Here is a 25,776-nt window from a genome sequence, read left to right as displayed (position 1 = left end):
TCTTAGGCGACCCCTGTGAAAGGGTCGCTCGACCCCCAAAGGGGTCGCGACCCACAGGTTGAGAACCGCTGTGACCTAACCGGTGCATCTGCGGGGAAACCCAGAGAAATACTTGGCACAGAAAGTGTCCTCAAAAACGTTCGCCCAATGAATGAATGAATGAATGAATGAATGAGCGAATAGATGAATCTATTGCTTTGCACAAAAACGTTTGCTTTTCAACACCTGGGGAGGGTTTGAAATGGGGAAGCTAAGGTCCTTGCAGAGAGCGGGAGAGGATGCGAGCGGCAGGCAGCGCAGAGAAAAGCGCAGGGAAACCGCTTTCCGAGCGTCTGTGCCCCTTCAGGAGCCCTCATTCCCGGGGTGTGCGGCGAGAAATGTTACGATTTCCAGACCAGCAACCATCTTGGGCGGCCCGCGCCCCTTCTCCCGGGGCGTCCACGTTGGACTAATCCATTTGCTTTCGTGGCCGCCACCCCATCCAAACCTCTGAAGCGAAAGGTGAGCGTGGGGAGCCCGCGGGGAGCTGCGGAGACCCTACGCCCCGGGGCCCCTCCGGGCCGAGCCCGCCAAGGCAGCGCCGACCTCCCCATCATGGCGGCCGCCGGGCGGGGAAGCCGAGCCCGTGCGTCGCGTGCGTGCTCCCCTCCCGCCCCTCCCCCTCGGCGGCGGCAGAGGCGGCAGCGCTCGCCATTGCCGCTGGTGGCAGGAGGCTGCGAGGAGCCGGCGCGGTCGCAGTCTCCACGGCGCAGGCCCACGGTAGCGCAGCCGCTCTGAGGTGAGTGCCCTACCGCGCAATCTCCAGCTATTTCAGCCCCGGCGCAGCCGCAACACGCCGCCCGCCCGCCGGCCGGCCGGCCCGCCCCGCAGCCGGCACCCTGCCGCCCCCGGCTCCGGGCCTGGGCCCCCGCCGCCTCCGGCCTGCCTGGGGCGGGGGGCCCCGGCCCGGCCCCGTCAAACCGCCACTCCGAGGATGCGCAGGCCGCACTAGGCCCCAGGCGTCCTGGCGGGCCCGGGAGGGAGGCGCTGCCCGCCCGAGAGCCCCGGGGTTCCGGCCTCCCTCGCCGCCCCAGGCTCTCGGGGCCGCGGCCTCCTCTCGGGCGTAGAACCCGGGGCCCGGGCCCGGCCTTGCCGCGGGCTCGGGAGCGGGAGGCCCGGGAGAGCGCGCCGGGCCGGGGAACAGGAGGTGGGCGGGCTGCGCGGGACCGGAGCCGCGGCTCTTGGCTCGCCCCCCGGGGCCCTTCCTGGGTCTGGGCCGCGGGCGGCGCGGCGGGCTGGGCCGAGTCGGGCGCGGGAGCCGCTGTCTCCGGCGGGGAAGGAGGCGGCTCCCGGGGCGGCCTCCGCTGCTTCCCTCCCGCCGGGGCGGCGTGGGCTGGTGGCCCAGGTAGACGGGGGGACGCTGGAACATGGCGCGCTGCCCACCTTCTTGCAAGTTAGAAGGCGGCTCGGGCGGCGGCGGCGGCGGCGGTTCGAGGAGGAGGGCGCAAAGTCCTTTTGTATGCAGACAGAAGGAGCGACATGATGCTTTCCTCCACGGCTGACATGCTGCCCCGGGAGGAACCGCGGCTCCTCTCTGCCGGGGGTGGTGGTCCCCTGGGTGCGGGTGAGGGACCGGGGGAGTGGCGCGACCGTCGGAAGGAAGCGACCCCTTGCCGCTGGACGGACCGGGGCTCCGGAGGGTCGTGTGCATGACGGTGACACCATCTTCCCGGCCTTTCGGGGACCTCCGGGGTGGGTCCCTGCGTGTCACCTGCCCCACCGTGCAGCGGTGTCCGTCGCCTCTCTCACCTGTTGTGTCGTCGTGGCTGGCCCCAAAGTTTCTGCCGTGCACCTCTCTGTGCTCGTCAGAACTTGGAAGTTGTTTAACAATTCTTTATATTTTTAGGGCTTCCAGCGGTAACTGTGCCCCAGCCGGTCGGAGGAGCTGTTGCCTGGCCTCCATCACTTTTTCCCCCAAGCATTAGAGTTGAATATATTACTTGCTTGCTTTTAGAGCTAGTGTCGGTTGTGCCAAAGTATTTCTGTGGTCAGAGCAAAATGCGCATTTTCTTAGTGTGTAGAGACAGTGCGTTGGGGCGCTCTTAGGGTGAAAGGTAGTGTGAGTGAACCTGTCAACGTGGTCCCAGGGCGTCATCTGCGGCCACAGGGATCCTTTTCTCATTTCATCTCTGCCTACTCTTTAAAAAATTCATTTTCCTTTGTCCGTGAACAGTAAGGGACTGGAAGAGGGAGAGAGGATCTTGAAGATGGTGTGTGTGTGTGTGTGTGTGTGTGTGTGTGTGTGTTCAGTAGTGGCCCGACTCCCTGTGGTTGTGTTTGAAAGTTCTTGACGTGTTATCCTATAAGGGAGGGAAAATATGAGTAGTTCTGTGTCTACATCTGAGTGTAATTTCCTTATTTTATCGAGTGCAAAAGCAGGCGCACAGTTATCACATGTAATGTAGTATACTTACTCTTGACTTGGGCCCTAAATTGTGTGCAGAATTTTTGTGTCAAGGGACTTATTTTTTTCTCCCGACAGCATCCTTATTTAGAGTTCTGTGATTTCATGGCACCTTCCTCCCACAACCCCTATCTCAGACTCAGCTTATATGAGGGAAAATGACTTTTTGCTAATAGTCAGTCGTCATATTCTCACTTAGGGAAAAATTTTTTTTTCTTATACCCTATGCCAGGAGTTTTCACGGAAATAGTTTTCTTACTAGGTTTATGAAAATTAAGCTTCTGGACTCAGGAAAGTAACTATAGGATAGAAGGTAATGAAGGCCCTTGTTCAGATATAGAAGGAATTAAAGGAGAAAGGATTTCAGGCTTACCTCCCAATTCATGTATATTTCAATGGAACCCGAAAGTGTACAGTTTTTTAATTTAATGACAATTATGCATCCATCTCTGATTTTGCTAGGGAGCTGAAGGCCAACTTCCCATGAATTTGCATTGCCGGTAGGTTCAATCACACCATTGGGTTATCTTCAAAAAGTATTTTCTCTGAAATAATCACAAGTGGGTGACTGTTTTTAAGGGAAATTTAAGCTCTGTGGGGTCTGGGATTAATTTTTTATATGTCTTGGGGAATAATAATGAACAGTAATTATTGAAGTTAAAATTTTTTTCACAAATATTTAAAAAGGCATGCTGATATTTTGGTCTCTGGAAGGTCTTTAGAAACACACCCTCCAGCCCTCTGGAGAACAGGAAATTATTGCATAGTTCAGTTTCTGTCATATCTTTAGGTGAGGCCTGTTCATCCACTCAGTTCCAGTGTGGGTTGTGGAGTGTCAGAAGTGTCTACCTGCAGCATTTCCATGTATTCTGTCTGGGGCTGGAAATGTGATACTTGAATTTAGATGTTTGTAATTCTGCGTGATGCTTATTAATACATATATACATAGTATTTGGAAAGTCAGCTTTACAAATATCATCTTTGACTTTGTAAAAAACATTTCAGAAAATGTTCTATACTAAAGGACATTTTCTCTGTTCTTTCATGTTTTCCTTGAGAGCTAAAGCTAGTGTTTTTAGTCTGAGCTTATCCAAATACAATTTTCCGTGAATGCTTAGTAAAACAGCAGTGGAAAAGAAACCCACTTGTTAAGCTTATTTTAGAAATATTTTATTTAGACTAAGTCCAATCAGTATTTTTTGCTGCTTTGGAGACATGTTAATTTTTGTGCCTTATGTATCATAGTTCCTTACTTATTTGCTAGGGGTAGATTATCCACTTTCTTGGTTTTTCAGTTAGTATTTTTATCCATCCGTTTTGTACTAAAATGAACAGACTGAAAGAGAAATAGTAAAAAGAGGTGAAACAAATCAATTTCAGGTGTTTCCAGAAGATTACAACAACATTCAACTATTTGGAAACTTTTAATCCTGGAGTAACCAAAAAGCTTTGTCTGGTTATTTTGATGTAATATGGACACAACTTAGCAAATTAATTTTTGACTGCTCAAGGAAAATAAGTGGCTTATATATACCTTGGAATATATACTTTTTTCTGAAGTGCAGTTCAGAATTAGGCTAATTTAGTTTGGATCCCACTCATTGCAGTTTAGTTAGCTACCAAAGCTTCAAAAGTTTTATTTTTTTCCTTTTCATCATGTCGCCTGTACACCGACAATGTCCTAAAATGTGAATATTAATATGACCTAAAGAAAAGTCAGAATTGCAACTTTATAGAGATATTTTAGTATATTTTTAAAAGACAAAAAAAGAAAAAAACAATTAGGGGGCAGTTCAGACAGACGTAAAATATTTGTGTTCTCTTGAGGCAAATCTGTATTGTATGAACGGCAATCACTTAGAAGATAAACTGGCCAAATCTCCAGAATTCCAGATCTCATAACCTGCCTTAAACTGCTATTGAACCAGATAATATTTCTTAAGGAAGCCGTGTGTGTGTGTGTGTGTGTGTGTGTTGGGAAAGTTTGTGGGGAAAAGAGGGGGAAAGAGTAACTGATACTGGCAAAATAATCTAGTTTTATAGATTGGGATGATCACTGGAATTTAGGAGATACACTGGTTTGAAAAGAAGCTCAAGGAGCTACTTTTGTATGGGTCATCAGTTGGTGATTTAGACTATCCGCTATAATGTATTTAGTATGTAAGTGTAGTATTTAGATTAATTCATGCATGCTGATTTCTGTGGTTGCAAATGTGAAAAGTTTGGCTGACAGTTTAAGTGAACGTTTTAACTCTTAAGTAGTGCCTGTTGGATAAATTGCCAAGTGTTTTTCAGAATCATGAAGAATGAGCTTTGTATGCATAAACGTTAAGACCATTTTCAAAAAAGAGCTTGTAATTTACTGTTGGTACAGTCTTTGCATTTCAGAACTTGGAGAGTCTGTTTTGTTGCTGGTACTGAATGCTAATGTGGTTAGTCTGGCAGCTAAGCCTACGAAGAACAAGAGGAAGTGAGGAAATGTCCTTATGAAACATTGCTTACAACTAAGCAGTGGACTAGAAATGAGGAGCTAGGGACTAGGGGACTTAATCCTTATTTTATGTTCAAAAGAGGATGAGGTGTACCCGCCATTGAGAAATAACCTTAAGTGTGTCCTTACTTTGGAGTTTTGCCCTTCATTCACCAGACATTGATTAAAGACATGCAATATTCCAGGCATGTGCTAGGTGCTAGAATAACAAATAAACCATGGGCCTTGTCTAGTAGGGGAGAAAGATTGAAGGCCCAACTAACTATAATACAATTTGTTGAGAACTGAAAAGGTGGTGTGGATTATTGAGGGAGGGAGAAATTCCCTCTGGGAAGGCATGGGTGTGATGCAGGGAGAATAAGTGAGGTTAGGGAAGACTTTTCATATAGGGGATGTTGAAGTATGACTTTGAAGGGTGAGTGGCAGTATTACTGATGGAAAAGAGGCTTAAGGAAGGGCATTGATAGTCTGAGAAATAGCAAGTAGATTTTGCAGTACATAGGGAGTAGTGGAAAATGAAGCTGGTGAAGTTGTGACTTGATTGGGAAGAGCATGGGGTGAGTTAAAGGTTTTAGTTGGTGAATAGATGATGATGCCTCTATTAAAAAAAAAGAGATTTGTATTCATTAGCATAATGCCAGTGTAAAAACTGCAAAAGAATGTAATATCAAGAGTGAGGAAAAGACTAAGGGAAACCTTGTGGGGCATCTACACGTAAGGGTCAAGTAGATGAAGAGCCTTTTGAGGGAAGTTGAAGTGGAATGGGTAAAGATAATTGGTGTGTGTTGAAGAAGCTGAGGCTAGAGATTAAAGGAATTTTATTAGGGAATTTAGCAAAGTGAAATTGAGCAGTCTACTACAGAGCTCATTGGGATGAAAACTGGATGTAGTAATCAAGAGTTAAAAGACATTTTCTGAATGTGTGTGTATGTATATATGTATACATACATACATACATACATATGTACGGGGTGGGCAGAAATAGGCTTATGGTTGTTTATGTGGAAAAATATATAATACAAGAATGAATAATAATACAAGAATAAACTTTTGCATACTCATAACTGTAAACCTACTTTTGCCCACTCCTGTATGTATATATGTATTTATTGATTTGCCAAGAATCATGATAAACAATATATCTCTAGAGCATCATTGAATATAGGTGTGTAGGGCCTATAAAATCCAATTTAATAGAGGACCCATGCTTAGAAATAAGTCCAGTCCTCTCATTTCATGGGAATTAGAGGATAAAATCACTGAGAGAGGACTTAAATTCTAGCAATTAGAGTTTATATATTTGAGTACATGGTATAGAACAGCCGTGGGCAGACTATGCCCGCGGGTCGGATCCTGCCCGTTTGAAATGAATAAAACTATTCAAAAAAAAAGACCGTACCCTTTTATGTAATGATGTTTACTTTGAATTTATATTAGTTCACACAAACACTCCATCCATGCTTTTGTTCCGGCCCTCCGATCCAGTTTAAGAACCCATTGTGGCCCTCGAGTCAAAAAGTTTGCCCACCCCAGGTATAGAATGTTTGAGTTTATAGTCTCTTAAAATACAGATTCCTCTTGAAAAGTTTTGAGGTTTTATATTATTATTAGTTTAATATATTTTTATTGACTTCAGAGAGGAAGGGAGAGGGAGAGAGAGAGAAACATCGATGATGAGAGAGAATCATTGATTGGCTGCCTCTTGCTCGCCCCCTCCTGGGGATAGAGCCCACAATCCGGGCGTGTGCCCTTGACCAGAATTGAACCCAGGACCCTTTAGTCCAAAGGCCGATGCTCTTATCTGAGTCAAACCAGCTAGGGCAAGATTTTATATTATTTCCAGTTATGTGCAAGGGTTTTGACCTGGGTTTTATAGTTCTAGGGTTTATGGATATATTTTGGCCCTATGATCCTGATCTCTTGAAATTGTATGAACAGTTTTTGTGTTTGCCTATGTGATTTTTCTGGTTAGTGGGTCCAGAAAGAGATTCTCAAAGGATTCTTCTTCTTTTTAAAAAAATATATTTCCATTGATTTTAGAGAGGAAGGGGGAGGAGAGAGAGATAGAAATATCCATGATGAGAGAGAATCATTGATTTGCTGACTCCTGCACGCCCCAACTGGGGATCGAGCCCCCAACCTGGGCATGTACCCTGACTAGGAATCGAAACTGTGACCTCCTGGTTCATAGGTTGACGCTCAACCACTGAGCCACACCGGCTGGGCTCAAAAGATTCTGGAGACACACACACATGTCAAGGGCCTTTTCAGTAATGTTAGTGATTAAGTCAAGTGTTGGTTGTGTTAAATCAAGGGAAAGAAAGTTTGAGTGGGTGTCTCAGGTGAGGAACTTTGGGAAGGTAAGAAGCTGCTGTCGGAGTTAGGAGTAGTAGCACCAGAAGGGAGGTGGAAGGCCAAAGCAAAGCTTAACCAATTTTAGAATTTGGCCAAGTCTTCTGGACTCTTTTTTGTATGTTTTGTTTTGTTTTGTTTTGTTAATATTCCAGGATTCAACTAGTACATGGCTGTCTATTCATGCACTATATACAATAGACCTTGTGGGGGATCAAGTTACCATTGTTTTAAAGAGAAAGTGAGTTTTGAAAGAAAGCTAATAGATTGTGCTCAAAAATTCATTTTTAGTTGGGAGTTGCTTATACTTTGGAAATTTTAAAAAATGTACAAATGTTTTAATCTAGTGTTCTGGGGCCAGAAATTTATTCTCTCCTTGCTTAATTTTTCTGACCATGAAATGAAAGACCATGGTCTCTGTTATAGGGTCTTTCTGACATATGACAGTTATGGAGTGCTTTGAGATCTAAGATGATTTAATGCTAACAAATTGCTCACATTTCTTGTCATTGATAAACTCTAGAAATTTAACCAAATTATTTCATAATGTTCCATTCTAGAACTTGATTTCCAGAATATTCCATTCTGAAAGTTTGGATAATTGGTCATTTTTACTTGCTTACTATGATCTCTGGATCTTTGAAATTAAATTAGACAGTTGTGTCAGCTAAGCCCTATATTCTGGGGCAGTGATTTCCAACTTCTGGTTGTCACCCTTACAAGTAAAATTTTGAGCACACATTGTGAATTACGTTTATTTATAAATGATGTTAATATACTGCCGTATTAATACATTTATGTGCATTATAAAATATACGGAAAGTAAATTTTAAAAGGTTGAGATAAAATGAAAAAAGCTACGGTATTTTTAAATGTCTTGCTAACTGAGTTAATGGTGGTTTAGCAACTTATTTATGATTTTGTTTTTGTAAATATATTTGCTCATAACCCGTGTTTTTTTTTCTGTAATTAATGCCAATTGGTAATGTTTTATATGATATTCTGTAAAAGTATTGGTAATTCAAGAATGATTTAAATAAATATATTGGGTGATCTTAACATAGAAAATTTGTGTTATGTCACTTGTAATTAGCTTGTGTTTGTGGATTATCTTTACATTCACTAAATCTACAAAGAAGATCCCTAAATAGAACTAGAGTATTCTCTTTTCCTTTATTCACTTTATTTTTCTTTTTCCTTTTTGTTGAATTTATTGGGGTGACACTGGTTAACAAAATTATACAGGTTTCAGGCGCACAGTTCCACAACACATCATCAGTACATTGTATTGTGTGTTCATCACCCCAAGTCAAATCTCTCTCCATCACCATTTATCCCCCTAAACTCTCTTCCACCTCCTGGTCCTTTGTCTTTCATTAAATGATTACGAAATAAAATTCTTTGTAATAGCTCTTCCTTATAAAAGTAGCCCACAAGTTAAGACGTAACCGAGGTTTGCTAAGTAAAAACACCCTCATAGAACTAGTATCTGGATGTAAAGCTGGCTTCGGGTACTAAGCCTAAAGAAAAAATAATTCTACCCTGGCCCATATGGTTCAGTTGATTGGGGGTCGTCCTGTGCACCAAAAGGTTGCTGGTTGGATTCTGGTCAAGGGCACATGCCTGGGTTGCTGGCTCGACCCCCAGTAGAGGGTGGTAGGGGTGTGCGCGGAGGCAGCTATTGATGTTATGCTCTCACATCGATGTTTCTGTTCCTCTGTCTGAAAATCAATAAACTATAAAAAAAAAAGTAGAAATAATTCTATCACCAATTATGTGACAGCTTAAAAAATTCTGTCTCCCTTAATTTTTGGCTCTATATTTTGAAAGTTTTCCCCACATTGAAAATGTATTATATATTCTTATTATAGTGAAACATTTTAGAACGAAAACAACCCCTTCAATATTAAAGGTTATCTTTGGTTTTTGTGTCTTGGTGATTTTCATTTCTTTCTTGTACCTTTCATTACTTTTCAAATTATTTTTATGAAAACGCATTAACTTTGTAATCAGAAAAATAAGTATGGATAATAGAATTATGACCCTGAGGATTCACTATCATATTTTGGGCAGGTAAGTCACTTATCCTCGTTGGGTCTGTTTCTCTATTTGAAAAATGAAGAGGACAGAAATAGTATTTAAAGCTTCTTGTAAATAAAAAGTCCTTCTAAAATTTTGAGTCTGTTGTTATGACATGTTAAACAATAAAGATATTTTCTTCTTAAAAAGGCATGTATATGTGTTCATTGCAGGAAAACAGAAGAAAATTGAAAATAATCATTCTACCATCCACATAATTAACAATATTTTAATATCCATCCAAATAATTAACAATATTTTAATATATGTGGATTTGGATATTTCCCTAAGTATACATGTATGCACATGTGTGCATACACATGCAGTATATATGCATACTGTTTATGCTAATATATATGGTAATACTATTCATACTGTTTTGAAACAGTAAAGTCTAAGGATATTTGATATATCTATTTTGCTCTGAAACTTTTTTAAAAATATATTTTTGATTTCAGAGAGGAAGGGAGAGGGTGAGAGAGAGAGAAACATCAATGATGAGAGAGAATCATTGATTTGGCTGCCTCCTGTATGCCCCACACTGGGGATCAAGCAACCTGGGCATGTGCTTCAACTAGGATTCGAACTGTGATCTCCTTTTTCGTAGGTCTATGCTCAACCACTGAACCACTCCTGCTGGCTGGGCTTTCTCTGAAACTTTCTTAATGGGGCAGTGATAAATCCCTTTGTTTTGTGTTGTTTGGGGTTTTTTTGTTAATCCTCATCCGAGGATATTTTTCCATTGATTTTTAGGAAGAGTGTAAGAGAGAGGGAAAGATAGAAACATTGATGTGAGAGAAACACATCCATTGGTTGCCTCCTGCACGAGCCCTGACCTGGGCCCTGGGCCAGAGAGCCCACAACCAAGGTACGTGCCCTTGACCGGAATCAAACCAGGGACCCTTTGGTCCGCAGTCCAGTGCTCTATCCACTGAGCCAAACCGGCTAGGGCTAAATCTCTTTGTTTTGATAAAATGTAAAAAATGTTTAAAACAAGTTTCTCTCCAAATACAATATTTGTCCAGGAAATGCTTACTGTCTCTTTCATGCTCTGTGTGGTTTTGCTGAAGTAAGTATAACTTGGAGTAAGGGCTGAAGGGCTTGCCTATGAAAGCTTACTTAGTGAAGAATGAAATCTAAATCCTGGGTTAACCTCAATTTCATTCACATATTAACTTGCATTTTTTTCCCCATTCTGCCCTCATATTTCCTGAGGTAAAATTCCTGTTTGCAGGGTAGTTTCTGAAGTGAACCAATATATTACTGGTTTTTTATTTTACCCTGGGGCCTTCTGAATTGTTATATTCCCAATTGAGAGCAAATTAGATATTGGTAACAGCAACAGTATAACATAGAAGTTAAAAAAATACTTATTTGTAGATCCAGAGACAAGGGACAGGGGAGGGGGGTTAGAGATCAACCAAAGGACTTATATGCATGCATATTAGTATAACCAATGGACACAGACACTGGGGCAGTGGGGGCTTGCCCTCGGGTGGGGGGGGGAGTTGATTGGGGGAAAAAGGAGACATATGTAATACTTTATACAAATAAAAAAATCTCTTTGACTATAACAAAAAATATTTGTTTTTAGCATTAACTATGGGGAGTTCAAAATATTTTCTATACATATGAGTATATCTGTATATATAAAAGCCTAAGCGACTGTCCGACAGGTAGCTATGATGTGCACTGACCACCAGGGGGCAGGAGCTGCCAAGCTGTGGTGACTTGGCAGCTGTGGTTCTAGGATATTTGATATATCCTTAACATATAACCAGAAAGGAGGGAGCCCAATTCCAGGGTGCCTCACCTGAGAACTACCCTCTCACAATCCAGGACCCCCTTGGGGGATGTTGGAGAGCTGGTTTCGGCCCGATCCCTGCAGGCCAGGCCGCGTACAAATCTAAAATGCTATGTAATCTAATTCATGCTTTCCCCTCAATGTGTATGTGATGTATATAATTCTAATTTTATGTAAAGGATAAGTGAATCCTTCTCAAAGTTAACTTTTTTAAAAAATGTATTTTTATTTATTTCTTAGAGAGGAAGGCAGAGAGATAGAACATCAATGAGAGAGAAACATCCATTGACTGCCTCCTACACGCCCCCTACTGGGGATTGATCCCGAAAAGGGGCATGTGCCCCAACAGGGAATCAAACCAGTGACATCTTGGTTCATGAGTAGACACTTAACCACTGAGCCACACCGGCCAGGATCGAAGTTAACTTCTTTGAAGAGTTTATATACAGTGGATTCTCTTTAGAATTGTAACCTAGCTTTCCTGCATTTATTTCTATCTTTAATCTCTCTGGTAGCTGGTTTTTTGTTTGTGTTTTAAGGCAGAATGGAAAGCAACTCTAGGGTAAATAGCCCCTTAATTATGCCAATTAATAGCTAAAGTAATCTGGTTATTTTTTTTTTATCTAAGTATAGTATGAAGCCTGTGGAGGTGTGTCGGAAGAAAAAAAATCTGATTTGTTTATTCTCTTCCCTTCTACTTTGAAGATTAGGATCTTCTCTAGGAAAAAAAAATCATTTATACCTGATAATTAAGATGCTTAAATCAGTATCTTCCAAATATAATGGGAGGTGAAAATTTTGGGAATAAAAAGTCTGAACTTTTTGCATCTTAAACTTTGCCTTCAGTTTTCATGTCTGAAAGATGTGAGAAGAGTAGCTAATTCTAACTTGAGAATTTACCATGATGAGCTGTCTTTATTCTGAAGAAATCCATTTTGTAGCCAAATGAATGGTTTATATCTAATGTTCTTTAAAGAGGTAATCTTGTTTAGTATTAATTTAGGGGTTTTGGTACAGTAGTGATTCCTGTCTTTTAGGTTAGCATGATTTTGAAATTACCTTTTTAAAAGAATACTGATGATTTTATGACAAATTATTTCCCTTAAAGATAAAACATTGTGCAGTTGTTCCATGTAAATGTACTTACTCAGATTTGGCCAACCAATAGAGTTCCAGAATTCTATACCCAGAGGCCTAATTGACATTTGTTGGATGCCCAAATGCACTACATCCCAAAATGAAAGTTCCTTCTCAAAGTTGGCCCTGTTGCACTCTTGCTTACCTCAGTGAATGGAACCATAATTTCATCATTTCTCAGAACAAAAACCTTATTTTTTCCATATCAGCAGATCCTGTATAACTTTCAAAGTAAGCTCAAATTGTCTTCTTCAGTTCCACCAATATCACCTAAAAAACAAAACAAAAAATAATCCTATTATACATAGAATTATTTATTTACTTATTTTTTGTTAATCCTCATCAGAGGATATTTCTCAATTGATTTTTAGAGAGAGTAGAGGGGAGAGGGAGAGACTGAGAGAGAAATATCTATGTGAGAGAGACACATCAATTGGTTGCCTCCTGCACACACCCCGATCAGAGCCAGGGATTGAGCTTGCAACCAAGGTACGTGCCCTTGACCTGAAGCAAACTCTTGACCCTCCAGTCTGCAGGCCAACATTCTATCCAATTTGCCAAACCAGCCAGGGCCACCATTACCACTTTTGTCTGAGTTGGCATTGTTTCCTGGACTGTTGCATAACCTTTGGTCCACCTGCATCCACTCTGAGCACTAGTCCATTCTCAGTGCAGCCAGAATGACTTGATCTTTTCTAAAGACATGGGTGTGATCACATCTCCAATTGAATTTAGGATGATGACAAAGTTCCTTCGTGTGGCCACACCTACCTTTGGGACTCATTTTGTATCAGCCATGTTCCCCTAACCGTAAGGCCTTTCCTATCGCTGTTCCCTCTGCCTCGAAAGCTGTTCCTCTCTTCTTTTTAGCAAAATCTTACACATTTTTTCAGGTCTCTGCTCAAGCATCATTTCCTCAGGGAAGTTTTACAAGGTCTTCCTCATTTTTGTACTTTTCCAGCACTTACCCAGTGATAGGAAATTTACAACTTACCCCAAGTCTGTTTAGTCTTTAAGACATTTAGATAGTTAGAAAGTTTAATTTCAACTGAAAGTTCGTCCTGTAACTTTTACCTGCTGGTCTGTCTTCTGTTTTCTAGGACTTCCAAAAACAAATATATTTCCCGTTTTCTTATAAAGTCCTCTGAATTGTCTCTATTTTAGTCTAAATATTTCTAGGACCTTCAGCCTTCTTGGAAAGGTAATGGGATATACTGGAGAGAGAGAGTTGCGGGGGCTGTACTAGTTTCCTAGGAGTCTGTGCTTAAATCCAGGCTAGCTTTCCAAACTTGAGCATGTTACTTACCCTTTCTAAGTCTAAATCTCCTTTATTTTAAGACCAGGATAATAATGCCTATGTCATTGTTATGTGAAGATTTAAGGAAAATTCATGTGAAGTACTTGATACACGATAGCTAGCTCATTAAATGTTGCCTTCCACCAAACTACCCTGACCCTACTGTACTTTGTCAGGGACCCTAGAGTTGTGTGAACCTAGTATAAGATGTGGGACTGTTCTGGTAATTACAAACTAGAGTGGGCCCAATTTTTCTGTATCCTTGGCACCATGTAGCCACTTTGATTAATGTATCCCAAGTTTGAATTAGATTTTATGTTTGTAGCCACAGCATAAGTTTGGCTCCTTAAACTTAGAATTGGTTAAAATCCCCAAGCCTTTTTCATTGGTATAATTATTAAATCTATATATTGTGCAGTTAGTTGTTTAGATCCAAGTGCACATTGTCACGTTTGCATTGTGTATTACAGGTGTTACATGATGAAGTCATAGGCTTAGTACATAGGAACTAAATCTGAATTTAATGTCACTGCATGGTTTAAAAGAATCTTTAAACTTAACCTACTTTATTGCTATTCAGAGAATATTTCTTAAAACAAATGCTTTAGTGAATTTAAAAAGGAAAAGAGTTACAATTGAAGTAGCAACTATATCAGTTATGTTGGAGAAGGATGGCATTAGTAGATACTCCTGTAATCAGGTGATTAGGTATTCCTTCAGGTAATCAATGCTGATCACTTGCAGGTTAATGGATAGCTTGCTAGTGACGCTTTTTGTCAGATATATGAGATGCGTGTCCATTGCTTATTTAACAAATAAGCATTTAATGATATCCATATTTACTATTAATTTGCATTTGAAGTAAAAGACTAGAGAAATGAGTAATGTAGAAATGGTGCTTTAAATATTTATTTTTGATTAATTATTACATGTACATAGTTAAAAGATCAAACAGTATAAAAAGAATACAGTAAGAAGTGTTTCATCAGAGTTTCCTTTTGAGAAATAGCCACCACTACCAGATTCTTCTGTGTCCCTCAAAGTAGGATAAGCAAAAATGTGTGTCGTGTGTGTGTGTGTGTGTGTGTGTGTCTTTAAAACCACAAATGATTGCTTATGTGCATATGGTTCTCCTTTTTTGAATGACATCTTTGATATCTTTTTTGTTTTTGTATTAAAAATATGTTTTTATTTATTTTAGAGAGAGAGAGAGAGAGAGAGCAAGGGAGAGAGAGAGAGATAGAAACATCAATGACAGCCCAACCGGTTTGTCTCAGTGGATAGAGCATCGGCCTGCGGACTAAATGGTCCCAGGTTTGATTCTGGTCAAGGGCATGTACCTGGGTTGTGGGCACATCCCCAGTAGGGGGCGTGCAGGAGGCAGCTGATCGATGTTTCTCTCTCATCGATGTTTCTAACTCTCTATCCCTCTCCTTCCTCTCTGTAAAAAATCAATAAACTATATTTTAAAAAAATAAATAAAAATAAAGGGCCAGAAGATTGAGAACCACAGCTCTAAATAGTTAAAAAAAAAAAAGAAAAAAAGAAAGAAACATCAATGACAGAGAAACATTCATTGGCTGCCTCCTGCACATTCCCCACTGGAGATCGAGCCTACAACCCAGGCATGTGCCCTGACCAGGAATCGAACTGGCGACCTCTTGTTGCGTGGAACCATGCTCAATCCACTGAACCACACTGGCCGGGTGACATCTTTGATATCCTGATCTTTAGCACCAATGTAGGATTTCTAGTCCCCTATCTCCTCCCTCCCCCCCATTGTTCAGAGGCAGGGAACCAAGTTCCATAGCTCTCTATTACTAATTTGATTGTGTGAGACACATTTCCAAGAGTTGTATATTATATAGTCCTTTGTGTGAAAGACTTCTCTTTATAGGTTTATTAAGTTTATTCCAGGGAAATAAAATGAATTTTTATTTCTGGCCATTTATTTAGAAGGTGAGTAAAGAAAAACCCATCAATTCAGATTGGTTTAACACATTATCATAATACTGCTTGAGCCCTCTTCATGCTTTCTAAATGAATTACTCATTTTGATTATATTGACAGCAAGGCTAAATAAATTATTTCAGTAACCTAGTAGGTGTCATAGTTTAGGAAGAGCTGGAATGTCCAAGAGTAGTAGGACTGTGGCATCATCACATTCTTTTTTTTTAAAATATATTTTATTGATTTTTTACAGAGAGGAAGGGAGAGAGATAGAGAGTTAGAAACATCAATGAGAGAGAAACATCGATCAGCTGCCTCCTGCACATCTCCCACTGGGGATATGCCCGCAACCCAGGTACATGCCCTCGACCGGAATCGAACCTGGGACCCCTCAGTCCGCAGGCCGACGCTCTATCCACTGAGCCAAACCGGTTTCGGCCTGCCATATATTTTATTGATTTTTTACAGAGAGGAAGGGAGAGATAGAGAGTTAGAAACATCAATGAGAGAGAAACATCGATCAGCTGCCTCCTGCACATCCCCCACTGGGGATGTGGCCGCAACCCAGGTACATGCCCTCGACCGGAATCGAACCTGGGACCTTTCAGTCCGCAGGCCGACGCTCTATCCACTGAGCCAAACCGGTTTCGGCATCACATCTAATTTGGGTTATTATTTGTGTTTTTTTTTTTTCTTCCCCGCTCTTATTACACTGTAAGCCAGTTAGATCCTTTTATACTCTTAAAAATTATTGAGGACTCCAGAGCGTTTGTTTATGTGGGTTATAACTTTCGATATTTGTTGCATTAGAAATTGAAACAGAAATTTTGAAAATGTTTGTTAATTAATTTAAAAAATAATAGTACATCCACTAAGTGTTAAAATAGGTGAAATATTTTTATTAACAAACTGTATTTTCCAAAACAATTTAATGAGAAGAATAGCAATTTTTACAGTTTTTGCAAATCTCTTTAATATCTGGTTTGATAGAAGACAGCTGGATTCTTATATCTGCTTTTTAAAAAAATGTTTTTATTGATTTTTAGAGAGAGAGAAAGGGAGAGGGATAGAGAGATAGAAACATCGATGAAAGAGAAACATCTTTGATCAGGGCTGCCTCCTGCAAGTCCCTCACTGGGGATCGAGCCCACAACCCAGGTATGTGCCCTCGGCCGGAATCGAACCTGGGGCCCTTCAGTCCGCAGGCTGATGCTCTATCCACTGAGCCAAGCCGGTCAGGGCAATAAAATTAATTTTGTTTGTTAATCCTCACATGACATTTTTTCTATTGCTTTTCAGAGAGAGTAGAAGGGAGGAAAGGAAAGGGGGGGTGAGGGGGAGAGAGAGACAGAGACAGAGAGACAGAGAGAGACAGAGAAAGAGAGAGTGTGACAGAGACACACTGTTTGCCTCCTGAATATGCCCTGACAGGGCCAGGGAGCTAACCAGCAACCCAGGTACTTGCCATTGACTGGGAATTGACACTCTAACTAATGAGACACACTGACTAGAGCTAAAATTAATAATTTTTACTTTTATATCAACACATTCTTAAATAAAATTGGCTCTTTTTTTTAAAAAAAAAAACAACAACTGTGAGTATACAAAGGTGAAAAATGTAGTGATTACTACTACAGTGTGCTGCCATTGCCTTATATTGTGCTAAGGTGCCCTACCTTTAACCTACCTTTGCTTTTGCATCATAAATGCAGATATAAGCACTGTGAAAAAAGGCAAATAATGTCTTGGTTACTATGAAAATAGTTTTGACCTCCTGGATTTCTGGAAAAGGTATCAGTGGGGACCTCCAGGGTTCTGTGGTTCACTTTGAGAATGTTGTAAGCTGTTTAAGAGTTAAACTAATTATTCAGATCAATCATCCCTGCCCTCTCTCCCCCTGCCGTTTCTGGTCCAGGATTTTACACAGAAAAGTTGTTGAAAGAATATTTGTTTAATGAGTGTGATATGATGACATTTAAACAGGACAAAACTTGCTAAGTAGAATAGTAGGCAGTCTCACAGCCATCCAGGCAGTCCTGATTACACAGCTTTGCCACAGACAATTGTGGAAGAGAATGAACTAGTGGAGTGTTCAACATACTTGTTAAATGCAAACCATGAAATAAAGAAGTGTAAGGTTATACTGAACTAGGAATTAACTGGTTTCAGAAATGCACAGGAAAAGGACGCACATGTGTAAGTACCTACAGAGCCAACAACTCGAGCCTTTTTAGGCTTCTTCTATTAATGAGTCCTCTACTTTTTAGATCCTTAATTTTGTAGCAAAGAGGAGCCTCACTAAGGTGGATCTGATCTAAAAAGCAAACCTCTAACTGAAATTTCAGTAGGTCACTGCTTGTGCTTGATCTATAAAGTCTTTTCAAAAAGGGTTACAGAGGTGAATGTTAAAAACAAATCACTTTTTATGAAGAATACTGAATAAAATTCCTGTGTCCATATAAGCTGAAGATTCAGGTAGATAGTTTTTTGTTTTTGTAATCCTCACTCAGGGATATTTTTCCATTGATTTTTAGAGAGAGGGAAAGACAGAGAGAGATATCAATGTGAGAGAAACACATTGATTGGTTGCCTCCTGCACACTCCAGACCAGGGCCTGGGGCTGGGGAGGAGCCTGCAACCAAGGTACGTGACCCTGACTGGAATCGAACCCAGGACCCCTTGGGCCCGCAGTCTGATGCTTTATCCACTGAGCCAAACTGTCTAGGGCCAGGTAGTTTTAATTGAGTAAATTTTCCCTTTAAGGAAACCTGCCCTACAGAATACCCTAGTGTGGTTATGGGCTATACTTTCCCTTTTGGGGGCAAGGAATTGAGTGATTATTATTATTATTATTATTATTTTTAAATATATTTTATTGATTTTTTACAGAGAGGAAGGGAGAGAGATAGAGAGTTAGAAACATCGATGAGAGAGAAACATCGATCAGCTGCCTCCTGCACATCCCCCACTGGGGATATGCCCGCAACCCAGGTACATGCCCTTGACCGGAATCGAACTTGGGACCTTTCAGTCCGCAGGCCGATGCTCTATCCACTGAGCCAAACCGGTTTCGGCTATTATTATTATTTTTATGTTTGTATATTCTTTTTGGTTAATCCTCAATTGGGGATATTTTTCCATTGATTTTTAGGGAGAGTAGAAGAGAGAGGGAAAGGTAATGTGAGAGAAACACATCGATCAATTGGTTGCCTCCTGCAGGAGCTTTGATCAGGACCCAGTCCACGGAGGAGCCTGCAACCAAGGTACATGCCCTTGACCGGAATTGAACCCGGGACCCTTTGGTCCACAGGCCTATGCTCTATCCAAGGAGCCAAACTGGCTAGGGCAGAATTGGGTGATTAGATGGCAGGATATATTCTCTTTTAGTGTGATGTCTCAATCCATCTAGCTACGTTTTGATAATCTTAGAGTTTGCTAAATAGTACATTCCTTCTTTTGTTTTTAGATAATTTGTTTATGACAGTCTTATTTCTGGTTTAGGGCTAGGATGTAGGAAAGGGCAGTAAAATTGAAGGCAGAAATAGGAAGGAACAGTCCCAGTCTTTCCCTGCCTCCATTCCTCATCTCTACTTTTTAAAAAGTTGTTACTTCTATCTCCAATAAAAATCGTAAAATATTTAATCTTACATAAAATATTTCCTGTGTATATTTACAAGCAAATAACATGACTGTATGATTACAACTATTGTGACATTCTGGAAAAGGCAAAACTATGGAGATAAAAAAAAATTAGTCCTAGCTGGTTTGGCTCTGGATGGAGCGTGGGCCCACAGACTGAAGGGTCATGGGTTGTGGGTTGTGGGTTTGATTCCAGTCAAGGGCACCTTGTACCTTGATTGCAGGCTCCTCCCTGGCCCAGGCCTTGGTTGGGGCTTGTATAGGAGGCTACCAATCAATGTGTTTCTGTCACATTGATATTTCTGTCTTTCCCTCTCTCTTCCACTCTCTCTAAAAACCAATGGAAAATTATCTTCGGGTGAGGATTAACAACAAAAAAAGAGTAAACCTTAAGGTAAACTATGGACTTTGGGTGATTATGATGTGTCAGTGGAAGTTCATTCATGGTTAAAAAAAAATAGTACCACTCTAATCAGTGATAGTTATGATGGGATAGCCTGTGCATGTGTGAGGTCAAGAGGGTAGGGTATATGGGAAATCTCTACCTCCCAACTAACTTTGTTGCAAACCTAAAACTGTTCTAAAAAAATAGTCTTAAAAAATGAAAAAGAAGCCTACAATGAGCATTTCTGTACTGTTTAAACCAGAATACTATGTACTGTTTATATTTTTTCTGGGCAATTCAATGTCACTGCAAAGCACCGATTCCTGAATTGTATGGAACTTTTTTTGGTCATAGGAGCCTCTGAATTCAAGTGTACGTTTTAGTTAGGCCTTTATTAGCATACCATGCCACTTGGAGGAGGGAGCAAGAAGAGCATGACAGACGATTTGAGTTAAGTGTCACTATAGGCTACTGCTGGCAAACAGGAGCTCCACAAACCATTGTTTAAAGTGAAGAAAGGCATTTCTCTCATCAGTGACAGTGTCGGGAAAGCTCCACCAGCACCATTATCTCTTCATTAGATGAAGCTGCCTCCCCCACCCCCGACCTGATCTCTTCAGTCTTTTCTCACTACCATGCATTCTATACATTCAAATATATTCAGCATTATGTAACTACTAACTATAAACTGTACATATATGGACCATATTTTTAAAAATATATATATGTAAACTATAAAAATATATGTATTGAAAGATTTTTATTAGGAATAGAAATTACAAATATATGGCCCTAATAATAAAAAGTAGGTAAGAAGTTAGGTATGGCAGGGCAGAATTCTGGTCAACAGATGATTTTTCTGATGGGTGTGAAGGAGTGGGTTGTCAGGAAGCAGTGAGTTCTGCCATCATTAGGTTTCTTCATGCAAAGCATAGACAACCTCCTAGGCAACTAGAGAAGCGAGTCTTGCATGTGTCTTGACAGACTAGCATGCGGAAAGTAAGGAAGCAAAAATCCTCTAAGATTCTGCACAGGGCAAGCATTCCTTTGCATACCTGAGTAATGTGTTTTTTTTGGGGAAAAGCAGAAGTTCTTCTCTAGGTTTAGACATCTGTTTTTCCAACTCTTCCTTATAATATTTGGTCCTTTTCATAGTGAAATATGGGATTTTTTTACATCTTTACAAACTAAAGTGCCCAGCACTAAATACAGGTGTGATGAGGCTGATGCAGAATTCCCCTTCAGTTGTCCACATTTAACATATGCTGATTGTCACCCGATGCCTATTTCCATACTAAGTTTAGTGTGAACCAGCGTCCCTGAATCTTTTTTTTTAAATGATGATACAAGTCTTCTTCATCCCATGCTTTTCTGAAATGTGTGTGTGTTTTTTTGAGACCAAAGTTCAGAATACTGTGTTTATGCCAATTAAAATTTACCTTTTGAGGTTTTTGCTCATTATTTTAGGCTGTTTGAAGCCTTTTTGGAATTTGATTTCACCCTCCAAAGTCAGACTTCGTTATCTCTGGCAGCTCCAGTTATCTATCTACTTGACTATCTTTTCTCCTTTTAGTTTCCAAAATTGTCCTGTTGCTGCCTTTTTTCTATTTGCTTTTTTCAGTGGCAGATTCTAGCTTGTGTTACTTCGATGGAGATGTATAGCTGCGCTTGAACCTCAGACAATAGAAAAGCATACATTTGCAAACCCAGTAGAGAGTTGTGGTTTACTTAAATCATGTTAAATATCAAGAACCTTTGTGTTTCTTTTTCTTTTTTGGACATTTATTAATTTTGATTATTCAGTCTTTTGGTATTTTGGAGCCAATTCATCTGTTTTTAGCTTTTTCTAAGCTTTTCTGTATATACTGGAAAAGACACAACCCAAAGACTATTTCTATAATTCCCAGTAGATAGAATGACCTTAGGGGCAATCTGGAAGGCAGAGGACTTAACAGGTGGCTAATTTTCTTGGACCTCAGTTTCCCAACTGCACAGTGGAAGACTTTGATTAACGGGGGTTTCCACTTGTGCTCTGTGGAGTCGTAAGGAGCCTCAGAGCATCCTGCAGGGGGTGAGGGCAGTGGATGGCTATGCTCTCTGTTCTCCAGCTCCTTCAATAATAGAAGCTACACTTTATCTTACGTTTTGAGGTTCTACATAGGATTCTGTTTAAAGAAAGGGTTCCCAGAGGACATCATGCAGCTTTGATAGTATCTATCTATCTATCTATCTATCTATCTATCTATCTATCTATCTATCTATCTATCTGAACTTGGAGGCCACCCTCAGGTTTTTCATTTGGTAAAGGGGAAGAGAGCCTTATTATGCTGTTTGTCTTTTCTTTCCCAGAATAACCACACACACACACACACACACACACACACACACACCCTTATAAAAGTAATTACCTTATTTTATTCTTTTACATTATCATTTTAAAGGGAGAAAAACATAAAATAGAAGTAAAGTATCTGTAAATCCATTCTGCAGAGGATAGCATTCTTAACAGTTTCAGTGTATCTTTTTAGTTAATTTGGTTTGCCCATAATTATATCTACCCTTTTTTTTTTTTTTTTTAACGAGACCACACTCATTCTAGCAGATTTTGTATCCTGTTTTTTTGTTTTCTTTCGATTTCCAACAGTGTATATTGTGGACATTTTTCTGTGTCACTACACTTCACTCTATCTCGTCCTTTAATACTTCTGTAGTATTCCCTGTAGTAATGATTTGTAACTATACTGAGTCAGAGTGAGTATTTCTGGTTGTGCAACACATGGAATCTGTTTTTAAAGTATAACTGGCTTTATTTACAAACTAGAGGCCCAGTGCACAAAAGTCATGCACAGGTAGGGTTCCTAGGGGCTGCTGGCTGCCGGCCTGGGCTTTCCCCCCCCCCCCCCCCCAGCTGCCTGCCACCACCCCCTGGTCAAATTCCTGGTCCAACTCCCCGTCAGGGGACAATTTGCATATTAGGCTTTTATTATTTTTAGATTGCTTCTGGCATACTCTTTCTTTCAATAGTTTACTTTTAAGTCATTCTTTTTAAAGGTTATACTATTGGTTGCTTTCACCAGTTGCTTCTCTTTCCTCTGGTTTGATTACAGATCAAAACTTCAGAGATATTATTCCAGTCAAGCTACAAATGCAGATAACTCTTTTTTGGGGGGCAATAGCTTTAATTTAAGGACCACTTTACTAGTTACAAGTCTGTCCTTAACAAAATCTTGGCAGCCAGAATTATACTTGACACTTTTATTCCAGTATATTACTGTTGGTGAGAAAGGCAATTGACTTGTTTTGACCCAAATGAGCTTAGTTCTAAGAGATTAGGACGGTGAGTGACAGCAGCTTTTGGTGGTTTGACAGCCAGCTGCAGGATGTCTGTTGTGGCCAAGACCAATGACTGCTGATAAGTGTATATGTTAAATTACATTTAAAGATTCCTTTCCCCTACTGTTATTTAATATTGTATCAAAGATCACATTGAGAAATGTAGTGAGAAAATATTTTTTTATTCTTATAGGTTAGATTATTGTTATTTTCTGTACAGTGCTCTATACTTTTTCAAATACTTAATTCTAAATGGATGCAACATTTGATAATCATGAGAAAAAAATTTGATAGGAAATATAGTATAAATGTTATTTAGGGAGGTTTTGTTCTTTTTAAAAAAATATCTTTTTATTGATTTGAGAGAGGAAGGGAAAGGGAGAGAGAGATAGAAACATCAGTGATGAGAGAGAATCATTGATTGGCTGCTTCCTGCACATCCCCTGCTGGGGATTGAGCCCACAACCTGGGCATGTGCCCTTGACCGGAATCGAACCTAGGACCCTTCAGTCCGCAGGCTCTATCCACTAAGCCAAACCAGCTAGGGCAGGAGGTTTTGATCTTTAGAAACTTGGGATAGCATATCTTCCCCTCACCTTTAAGTTTAGGGATATCTTGTACAGGTTCAACAAGTCTATAATAATAAAAGCGTAATATGCTCATTAGACTGAAGGCCAAACAGAACAACAACCGTCCAGATGACCTGGACGACCTTCCGGTCAAAGCCAGGCGCCATGGCTGCGAGGGCCAAGCCCCTTGTATGAATTTCATGCATTGAGCTTCTAGTTCTAAAATGAAATGTTACTCTTACTAGTAGTTTTAAATGAAGTCATTTTGTTTTCAACCACTTTACAAATTTTATTGATTTCAGTCTTGAAACGTACTTTTTTATTTTTCTCTCACTTTCTTTCCTTATCTAGGATTCTAAGATGATTTTTCCTACTTAATCCTATGTAACTTTGAATATATGTTATTCTAAATTTAACTTTGTATGTAGTTCAAGATACAGTTTATTTTACAGATTGCTCACAAAGTAATTATGAGGATTTTAATTTTTGAATGGGTACTATTCAGAATTTAAATGTTTGACAGTTTTGAAGTGTTTATGGGTAGGGATAATTATTATGCAATTTAGAAAGGAGTTTTTTATTTTATTTATTTTTATTATTATTTTTAAAAAAATATATTTTATTGATTTCAGAGAGGAAAGGAGAGGGGGAGAGAGAAACATCAATGATGAGAGAGAATCATCGATTGGCTGCCTCCTGCACGCCCCCCACTGGGGTTCAAGTCCGCAACCCAGGCATGTGCCTTTGGCTGGAATTGAACCTGGGACCCCTCAGTCCGCAGGCCGATGCTCTATCCACTGAGCCAAACCAGCTAGGGCAGGAGTTTTTTTTTTTAATTTGTTATTTATATTACAGAATCTCTGGGTACTACTTATCTTTGTCTTAAAATGTATTTCATGCATTCTTTCTGACTAATTTAGGGAGTTCTAATTTCTCATTTATTCAGCAAATGAATTTGAGTGATTATTGTGAGCCTTACACAGTTCTAGGTTCTGGGGGTAAAGCATTGAATAAAACAGAAAAATCTTTGCTCTGATGAACTTTATGTGTGGTTGAGAAAACAGATAAACAGAAAAACAAATAGTACATAAGGAGGTAATGAGTGTTATGGGGAAAATACTGTTAGTTTGAGATTATCTCCATATTTTTCAGAAAATTAATCCTCAAAAATACTAAGGCTGTGCCCTAACCAGTTTGGCTCAGTGGATAGAGTGTTGGCCCTTGGACTGAAGGGTCCCAGGTTCATTTCCAGTCAAGGGCACGTACCTCGATCCTTAGCCCTGGTCTGGCTGGTGTGGGAGGCAACTAGTTGTTATTTCTCTCTCTCAGTCTTCCCCCTCCCTTCTACTCTTTCTAAAAATCAATGGAAAAATATCATTGGGTGAGGATATAAGAACAGAAAATACTAAGGCAGCAAATGGAAACCTGGATTGGATATATAATGGACTTATGATTATTGATTGATGTGTAATTTAAATATAACTTAATATTTATTGTCAATTCCCTTTCATATTCCTTTCAATTTCACAGTTGTGTTAATAATTCTTACAGTGGTTCTATTTATTGTTGCTTAAAATAATACCTTCCATAGTGCTTTAGGGTAAAAAAAAACATTTTCACATCACATTTTTGAAGTGGCCATAGCATAATAGTTATGGTTGAATCATATGAAGTTGCTGATATTTGACTATTTTGAACCTAAAAAAAGCAATTTCATATTGCTCAGTCTAAATACTATTCTCTACCTACTTTTAAAATTAAAATGTGAACATGTTTTGTAAACTGTAAAGCACTGTGCACATTGCCAAGATTTAAATCTTGTTTCTGAAAGCCTCTATTTGTGATTTCCTCATATAGTAAGGCTAATAATAAATAATGCCTCATTGAGTTGTGAAGTTACATGAGATTATACATATAGAAGTGTTTAGAAAAGCACCCAGCACTACCTGTTCACTTTTACTAGCATTATCTTTTTTTTTTTTTAATATATTTTATTGATTTTTTACAGAGAGGAAGGGAGAGGAATAGAGAGTCAGAAACATTGATGAGAGAGAAGCATCAATCAGCTGCCTCCTGCACACCCCCTACTGGGGATGTGCCCTCAACCAAGGTACATGCCCTTGACCAGAATTGAACCTGGGACCTTTCAGTCCGCAGGCCGACGCTCTATCCACTGAGCCAAACCGGTTACGGCTTACTAGCATTATCATTCGCAGTTTTGCAGATGACGAAATTGAAGCTTGTAGAAATTTTATGATCCCCTCTCCCAAGATTATGCAACTAGAAAACAAGGCATT

At 40.1% G+C, this 25,776-nt stretch overlaps 1 protein-coding gene across 6 annotated transcripts in view; it reads left to right on the top strand.

Annotated features, from left to right (window-relative positions):
* The first annotated feature begins 650 nt into the window (after window positions 1-650).
* NRF1 (nuclear respiratory factor 1) overlaps window positions 651-25,776 on the top strand; it is a 132,126-nt gene continuing 107,000 nt past the window's right edge. For 5 of the 6 annotated variants that reach the window (XM_036328710.1, XM_036328714.1, XM_036328711.1 and 2 more), the window contains exon 1: window positions 656-778. The gene's annotated coding sequence lies outside the window, so the exon portion shown is untranslated. Of the gene's footprint in view, window positions 779-25,776 lie in introns of all 6 variants that reach the window. The other variant, XM_036328707.1, reaches the window with a different exon arrangement.

The sequence above is a fragment of the Myotis myotis genome, unplaced genomic scaffold (assembly GCF_014108235.1).
Source record: "Myotis myotis isolate mMyoMyo1 unplaced genomic scaffold, mMyoMyo1.p scaffold_m19_p_11, whole genome shotgun sequence".
Taxonomy (NCBI): Eukaryota; Metazoa; Chordata; class Mammalia; order Chiroptera; family Vespertilionidae; genus Myotis; species Myotis myotis.
The sequence above is the reverse complement of the archived record's forward strand: the minus strand, read 5'-3'. Positions and strand labels throughout refer to the sequence as shown.